This window comes from Narcine bancroftii, chromosome 6 (genome assembly GCF_036971445.1).
Source record: "Narcine bancroftii isolate sNarBan1 chromosome 6, sNarBan1.hap1, whole genome shotgun sequence".
Lineage (NCBI taxonomy): Eukaryota > Metazoa > Chordata > Chondrichthyes > Torpediniformes > Narcinidae > Narcine > Narcine bancroftii.
In genome coordinates this window covers 236,793,302-236,802,682 of record NC_091474.1, presented here as the reverse complement: position 1 = coordinate 236,802,682, position 9,381 = coordinate 236,793,302, and the positions used below count along the sequence as shown (strand labels likewise).

The 9,381-nt window shown below is 39.8% G+C and overlaps 1 long non-coding RNA gene across 4 annotated transcripts in view; it reads right to left on the bottom strand.

The window, feature by feature from the left end:
- Positions 1-7,353: 7,353 nt before the first annotated feature.
- Positions 7,354-9,381, bottom strand: part of LOC138735559 (uncharacterized) — a 97,006-nt gene continuing 94,978 nt past the window's right edge. For all 4 annotated transcript variants that reach the window (XR_011339768.1, XR_011339769.1, XR_011339770.1 and 1 more), the window contains exon 5: positions 7,354-7,642. This is a non-coding gene — a long non-coding RNA (uncharacterized lncRNA). The remainder of the gene's footprint in view (positions 7,643-9,381) is intronic.

Genomic DNA, 9,381 nt, shown 5'->3' with positions numbered 1-9,381 from the left:
TACATAATTGATTCATAGAAACATAGAAACATAGAAAATAGGTGCAGGAGGAGGCCATATGGCCCTTCAAGCCTACACCGCCATTCATTATGATCATGGCTGATCAGTACCCAGTTCCTGCCTTCTCCACATACCCCCTAATCCCCTTGGCCACACGGGTCAAATCTAACTTACACTTAAATATTAACAGGGAACCAGCCTCAACTACTTCCTGTGGCAAAGAATTCCACATATTTATTACTCTCTGAGAGAAGAAATTTTTCCTCATCTCAGTCCTAAAAAAATTCCTCCTTATCCTTAAACTATAGTCCCTGGTTCTGGTTTTTCCCAGCATTAGAAACAACCTTCCTGCATCTAGTCTGTCTAAACCCTTAAGAATTTTATAAGTTTCTAAATTCCATAGAATACAAGCCTTGTCTATCCAACCTTTCTTCATATACGAACCCCTCCATCTCCAGTATCAGCCTAGTGAACCTTCTCTGGACCCCCTCCATTGCAAGAACATCCTTCCTCAGATAAGGTGGCCAAAACTGCACGCAGTACTCCAGGTGTGGTCTCACCAAGGCCCTGTACAGCTGCAGCAGGATCTCCCTACTCATGTACTAAAATCCTCTCGCTATGAATGCCAACATACCATGTACAGCTGCAGCAGGATCTCACTACTCCTATACTCAAATCCTCTCGCTATGAACGGCAACATACTATTTGCCCTCCTCACCACCTGCTGCACCTGCACGCCCACTTTCAATGACTGATGCACAGCAACACCCAAGTCTTACTGCATCTCCCCTTTACCTAAACAGATACCATTTAAATAATAATACTCTTTCCTGTTTTTACCTCCAAAGTGGATAACCTCACATTTCTCCACATTATACTGCATCTGCCACATCCCAGCAGTCGCCTAACTTGACCAAATCACCCTGCAATCTCCTAGCATCCTCCACACAGCTAACCCTGCCTACCAACTTCATATCGTCTGCAAATTTCAAGATTCTGCTATCTATTCCCATATCTAAGTCATTGATATATATCATAAACAACTGCGGCCCCAGCACTGAACCGTGCGGTACCCCACTAGACACTGGCTGCCATTCTGAAAGGAATCCATTTATTCCTACTCTTTGCTTCCTGTCAATCAACCAATTCTCTATTCACCTTAATATCATACCTCCTATACCATGCTCTTTAAGTTTGCATGCTAGTCTTCTGAGCAGAACCTTATCAAGTGCCTTACAAAAGTCCAGATATACCACATCTACTGGTTCTCCCCTATCCTCAAAAAACTCTATTAGATTCGTCGAACATGATTTCCCCTTCACAAAACCATGCTGACTCTGTGCGATGATACCACTACTTTCCAAATGTACTGCAAATTGCATCTTTAATAACCAATTCTAGCATTTTCCCTACTACCGATGTCAGGCTAACTGGCCTGTAGTTTCCCAATTTCTCTCTCCCTCCCTTCTTAGAGTGGGGTGATGTTGGCCACCCTCCAATCCTCAGGAACGAATCCTTTGCAGTTTATATATTATTTCATTATTATTCTGTTGATTTGCATTATTTGTTCTAGAAGATTGTTCTGCTTTTAATTGACAAGCTAAGACTTTATGTAAATCTTTTCCTAATTCATAATATTTCTGGTTAGACCATAATATCATTTTCTCTGTTCTATACGTTAACATTATACTACTGTAATGGATAAATATTGGGAGAATTTGGCAAAATTTAGAGTAAGGTTACATACATACACACATTTTAAAACAGATCTTATTTGAAAGACTGAAGAATTCATATTCAGTAACATTGCAGGATCTTTTTGGAGACTTTTATGTACATTTCACAAGTAGGTGCTAATTGAAATGACATCATGAAAGAATAGCCATTGTTTTGGAGCAGACAAACTGGCTACAAGAAAGGTAACACCTGGGTTTTGTTTATCTCAGCTTGACCAAGAGAGGAGAACTCCTGTAGTTTACTGAAGAAGGTGGGGATTTTTGCAAGTGAGAAAGTCATATGGGCTTTCTGGCAGTCTCAGTTGGAGTGAGAGAGAGAGAGGGAGAGAAGACAAGCCCTCTCAGCTAGTGTGCGTGTCACTGAAAGAGACTGAACAGTCATGGCTGAAACAAGCCAGGAAGAGCTGGTTGGAAACAGAAACTTCCAGAGCAGTGGATGGCTGGAAGTGCTATCTGTTTGATGTTTATCTTGGAATAAGTGGAACAGAAAGGAACTCTGTAGTACCTGAAAGAAAGAGGTTACCATCTGGAAAACCCTGATGGGGCAAGTTTCATCAGTGAGACATTGAGGTGACTAATGGTGATACCTTAGTTGTGGAAATCCTGAAACAACAAATCTCTCTCTGCAAACCCTACAAGAACCTTGCTGAGTGATAAACATTTACCTTTTGAGCACCAATGCCTGGTGAACTTTATACATGTTAAATTCAGTGCACAGTATAAGAACTGCCTGCATCCAGAGAACTTGGAAGAAGGAGAAGTGAGATTGAACGGTGAACCAAAGAACTTTTCTTAAATTTACACACACATTGCATATATGCACATTTAGAATTAGAAAGGGGTTAATTTGGGTTAGTTAAGTATAGAGATAAATTAAAGTTTGATTCTGTTTTCATGATTAAAGATAATTAAAAATAACTTGTTTAAATAACTACTTGTCTTGGTGAATGTCTATTGCTGATGCGTCTTGGGGTCCTTTGGGCTCGAAACATTTTATTGTAGTTCTTATTAACTAAACTTCTATATTTATCCTCAGAAGATAATTTTTGAATTTATTTTTCCAATAATTTTACTTCCTTTTCCAATTTATCTAATTCTCCATATATTCCTTTTTAAGTTTTGAAGAGTGACTTATCGTTTGTCCTCTTAAAGAAACTTTCAACGCATCCCACGTCATATACATATTTTCTGTTGAATGTAAATTGGTACCACAGAACAATTGAATATGTTGTCTTATATTTTTTTAAATCTGGCTTTTTCAACAATAAAGACTTTAATCTCCATCTATAGACTGCCACATTGACCACCGCCATTGATATCGCCTCAAACAGTGCATCTTGGTGCCTCACAGTTCGGCGGGCAGCAACCTCCTTTGAAGAAGACCACAGAGCCCATCTCACTGACAAAAGACAAAGGAGGAAAAACCCAACACCCAACCCCAACCAACCAATTTTCCCCTGCAACCGCTGCAACCGTGTCTGCCTGTCCCGCATCAGACTTGTCAGCCACAAACGAGCCTGCAGCTGACGTGGACATTACCCCTCCATAAATCTTCGTCCGCGAAGCCAAGCCAAAGAAAAAAAAGACTGAGTGTTGTTTTTCAGAAAATTCCAAATTAATCAACAGTGAAGAATGATCAGATAATATTTTTGTTTTATAATCAACAAGCAGAACTCGATTGATTTTGAGCAGAAAGCAAGAAAAAGTCAATTCTAGAATATGTATCAAATCTACTAGAATAAAAAGAATAATCCCTATCCTCAGGATGCATCCTTCTCCATATATCAATTAAGATAGAGTCTTTCATTAAGCATAGCAATATTTTAGCTGGCTTTGACTTAACTATAGTTCTCAATTATCTATCCAACAAAGGTTCGAAACAACAAATTAAAATCACCACTTACTAAAATATTTTCATGGACTTCTACTAAATTCAAAAAAGTATCATAGAAATTTTTGATCATCTGTATTAGATGTATAACCATTTAATAAAGTCCACTCCTCAGAAAATATCTGAAAATTTACCATTACCTACCTTCCCACCAGATCTGTAGTTACACTTTGGATTTTAACTGGTAAATTTTTCTTAAATAAAATTGCCACCCCTCTAGCTTTAGAATTGAATGTAGAAAAAAATCTATCTGATCTTCCCAATTTTTTTTTAATTTCAAAGTTCATTTTCAGTTAAATGAGTCTCTTATAAAAAGGCAATATCTACTCTTAATTTCTTAATATGAGTTAAAATCTTCTTTCTTTTTATTGTTCCATTCATCCCATTAATATTAAAACTCAAAATCTTAACTGTTTTACTCATTGTTTTTAATGTATATATTTCAAAAAAAATCATTATCAGTCACTCATATCCAGGAAGAATTTCCACAAGTTAATCTGGTTTCAGGTATCAGGGTCTGCAATTCGTAAACATAAAATTTATTCAGAGTAAAAACATTGTAAAAAAAATTATTATATAAAAAAAGAATAAAATAAACCCACCACCCCCAAAAATGCCAGAGATTCTAACATTTGAAGTATTGTGTACAGATGTGATGTTGTTGAAGAGGGTGCAGAGGAGATTTACCAGGATGATTCCTGGAATTCAGGAGCGGGCATATGGAGAGCGCTTGGCAGATCTTGGGTTATATTCATTGGAGTATAGGAGAATGAGGGGGATCTCATAGAGACATTTTGAATGTTCAAAGGTTTTGACAGAGTGAATGTGGATAAGATGTTTCCTTTGATGGGTGAATTGAGGATCTTTAAAGGCAGTGGAGATTTTTTTTCAAACTTTTTTCCTTCTACAGCATGTGATAGTACAGATTCTATCACCAATGTGTATATGGGTATATGTACAAATGGTAGTGTAGGATGACTGTGATTGGCTGAGAGTGTAGCCACACCTAGATTCTATCACCAATGTGTCTATGTACAGATGGTAGTGAAGGATGACTGTGATTGGCTGAGAGTGTAGCCACACCTAGATTCTATCACCAATGTGTCTATGTACAGATGGTAGTGTAGGATGACTGTGATTGGCTGAGAGTGTAGCCACACCTAGATTCTATCACCAATGTGTCTATGTGTATATGTACAGATTGTCGTGTAGGATGACTGTGATTGGCTGAGAGTGTAGCCACACCTAGATTCTATCACCAATGTGTATATGTGTATATGTACAGATTGTCGTGTAGGATGACTGTGATTGGCTGAGAGTGTAGCCACACCTAGATTCTATCACCAATATGTATATGTGTATATGTACAGATTGTCGTGTAGGATGACTGTGATTGGCTGAGAGTGTAGCCACACCTCGATTCTATCACCAATGTGTATATGTGTATATGTACAGATTGTCGTGTAGGATGACTGTGATTGGCTGAGAGTGTAGCCACACCTCGATTCTATCACCAGTGTGTATATGTACAGATGGTAGTGAAGGATGACTGTGATTGGCTGAGAGTGTAGCCACACCTAGATTCTATCACCAATGTGTCTATGTACAGATGGTAGTGTAGGATGACTGTGATTGGCTGAGAGTGTAGCCACACCTAGATTCTATCACCAATGTGTCTATGTGTATATGTACAGATTGTCGTGTAGGATGACTGTGATTGGCTGAGAGTGTAGCCACACCTAGATTCTATCACCAATGTGTATATGTGTATATGTACAGATTGTCGTGTAGGATGACTGTGATTGGCTGAGAGTGTAGCCACACCTAGATTCTATCACCAATATGTATATGTGTATATGTACAGATTGTCGTGTAGGATGACTGTGATTGGCTGAGAGTGTAGCCACACCTCGATTCTATCACCAATGTGTATATGTGTATATGTACAGATTGTCGTGTAGGATGACTGTGATTGGCTGAGAGTGTAGCCACACCTCGATTCTATCACCAGTGTGTATATGTGTATATGTACAGATTGTCGTGTAGGATGACTGTGATTGGCTGAGAGTGTAGCCACACCTCGATTCTATCACCAGTGTGTATATGTGTCTATGTACAGATTGTCGTGTAGGATGACTGTGATTGGCTGAGAGTGTAGCCACCCCTAGATTCTATCACCAATGTGTATATGTGTCTATGTACAGATTGTCGTGTAGGATGACTGTGATTGGCTGAGAGTGTAGCCACACCTAGATTCTATCACCAATGTGTCTATGTACAGATGGTAGTGTAGGATGACTGTGATTGGCTGAGAGTGTAGCCACACCTAGATTCTATCACCAATGTGTCTATGTGTATATGTACAGATTGTCGTGTAGGATGACTGTGATTGGCTGAGAGTGTAGCCACACCTAGATTCTATCACCAATGTGTATATGTGTATATGTACAGATTGTCGTGTAGGATGACTGTGATTGGCTGAGAGTGTAGCCACACCTAGATTCTATCACCAATATGTATATGTGTATATGTACAGATTGTCGTGTAGGATGACTGTGATTGGCTGAGAGTGTAGCCACACCTCGATTCTATCACCAATGTGTATATGTGTATATGTACAGATTGTCGTGTAGGATGACTGTGATTGGCTGAGAGTGTAGCCACACCTCGATTCTATCACCAGTGTGTATATGTGTATATGTACAGATTGTCGTGTAGGATGACTGTGATTGGCTGAGAGTGTAGCCACACCTCGATTCTATCACCAGTGTGTATATGTGTCTATGTACAGATTGTCGTGTAGGATGACTGTGATTGGCTGAGAGTGTAGCCACCCCTAGATTCTATCACCAATGTGTATATGTGTCTATGTACAGATTGTCGTGTAGGATGACTGTGATTGGCTGAGAGTGTAGCCACACCTAGATTCTATCACCAATGTGTATATGTGTATATGTACAGATTGTAGTGTAGGATGACTGTGATTGGCTGAGAGTGTAGCCACACCTAGATTCTATCACCAATGTGTATATGTGTATATGTACAGATTGTCGTGTAGGATGACTGTGATTGGCTGAGAGTGTAGCCACACCTCGATTCTATCACCAGTGTGTATATGTGTCTATGTACAGATTGTCGTGTAGGATGACTGTGATTGGCTGAGAGTGTAGCCACCCCTAGATTCTATCACCAATGTGTATATGTGTCTATGTACAGATTGTCGTGTAGGATGACTGTGATTGGCTGAGAGTGTAGCCACACCTAGATTCTATCACCAATGTGTATATGTGTATATGTACAGATTGTCGTGTAGGATGACTGTGATTGGCTGAGAGTGTAGCCACACCTAGATTCTATCACCAATGTGTATATGTGTATATGTACAGATTGTCGTGTAGGATGACTGTGATTGGCTGAGAGTGTAGCCACACCTAGATTCTATCACCAATGTGTATATGTGTATATGTACAGATTGTCGTGTAGGATGACTGTGATTGGCTGAGAGTGTAGCCACACCTAGATTCTATCACCAGTGTGTATATGTGTATATGTACAGATTGTCGTGTAGGATGACTGTGATTGGCTGAGAGTGTAGCCACTCCTACTGTGAGGTCTTAAAGGATTGCTCCTAACCAGACCAGGTCATTCTGGACTGGTCGGCCTACTTGTGATATCCTCCAGTCTTTTATTTAATAAAAGCATTGGTTTGGATAAACAAGTCTTTGCTTCTTTCGACAAACATTACACAGCATGCATGCTGAACTCCTTGTGCATGTGTGATACAGTTTTAATTTTTCCAGCGACGCCATCTTTGCGGAGTGTCAGTGGGATGGCTCCGGAAGATGGTCACGCACCAGGGCAGTCTCCAGCGGATCTGGATCGAACTTTGACAGCTTGCCTCAAGCACAAGGTAGGCCCAAATTCTCTCTCCTTTCGATCATCCTGTTTTTCTTTTGGTGTGGTCTTTGAAACTTTTTCCTTCTTCTGAGATATCTTTTTTTCTTGCTGGTAAACACTTTAAAGTAACTTTAAATTAGTTTTTGTAACTTCAACTTTCCTTAATATGTAGTCTTTTTAATTAATCCCTTGGAGTTGGTAGGGTGCATGGTGTTCCTCATAACATCATATGATCCCCACCCACTTATAACCATATAACCATATACAGCACAGAACAGGCCAATTTGGCCCTACTAGTCCATGCCGGAACAAATTCCCACCCTCATAGTCCCAATGACCAGCACCTGGTCCATACCCCTTCAATCCTCTCCCCTCCCTGTAATTATCCAGTCTTTCCTTAAATGTAAATAACATTCCTGCTTCAACCACCTCTCCCAGAAGCTTATTCCACATCCCAACCAGTGACATCCTAAATATCTGTTAATGGCCCCACTATCTGTGTCCTTGGGAATATTTTGTCCGGACCCGGAGATTTGTCCACCTTTATCTCTTTTAACACAGCCATCACTACCTCCTCAGTTATCCTTATATGATTCATTTCCCACTGCCTCTCCACTGGACTCAGGTACCACTATTTTTCTTTACTTCAACTGGTTCAATACTTTTCTCCCTAGTGAATACTGAGGCAAAGAAATCATTCAAAATTTCCCCCATTTCCTCAGACTTCTCACTCAGCTTACCCTCGCTATCTACAAGGGGTCCAATTTTATCCCTCACTAATCTTTTACTTTTAATGTACCTATAGAAACCCTTTGGATTTATTTTTACTCTGCCTGCCAAAGCCTCTTCATGCCTCTTTTTGGCCTTTCTAATTTATTTCTTAAGATTTTTTCTACACTCCTTTTAGTCCTCTTTCAAATTCTCAGCACCCTGCTGTTTATACCTCTTGTACACCTCCCTCTTTCTCCTAACCAAATTTCTAATATTCCTCAAAAACCAAGGCTCTCTATGACTTCCAGCCTTTCCTTTGATCCTTACTGGGACATATCTGTACTCTCAAAATTTCTTCTTTGAATATTCTCCATTTTTCGTTTACATCCTTTCCTGAAAAATCATGTCCCACTCAATACTCTCCAAAGCCATTCTCATTCCTTCGAAATTTGCTTTTCTCCAATCCAGAACCTCAACTTTAGGCCCTTCTTTGCTATTCCCTAAAACTACCCTAAAACTAATAGAGTTGTGATCACTGGACCCAATTTGTTCACCAACATTAACCTCAGACACCTGACCTATCTCATTCCCTAACAGGAGATCCAGTATTACACTGTCTCGAGTCGGTTCCTCTACGTATTGATTAAGAAAACTATCTTGCACACATTTGACAAACTCTAGCCCATCTAGCCCTCTTACTGTATGGGTATCCCAATCAATGTGAGGGAAGTTAAAATCTCCCATGATCACTATGTTTATTACACACATATGCTATCTCCTTACAAATTTGTTCCCCCAATTTTCTTGGCCCATTTGGTGGTCTATAATATACTCCTATTAGTGCCCTCATGCCTCCTCCACCCCTCAATTCCACCCAAACAGCCTCACTGGACGATCCCTCCAAACCATCCTGCCACCTCATGGCAGTAATGTCCTCCTTAACAAGCAGAGCAACTCCTCCCCCTTTTTTATTTTACCCCCTGTTCTATCACATCTAAAACATTTGTATTCTGGAATATTTAGTTGCCAGTCCTATCCCTCCTGTAACCAGGTCTCACTAATTGCCACAACATCATGATTCCAAGAACCAATCCATCCTCTAAGCTAATCTACCTTGTTCACTATGCTTCTTGCATTAAAGTACAT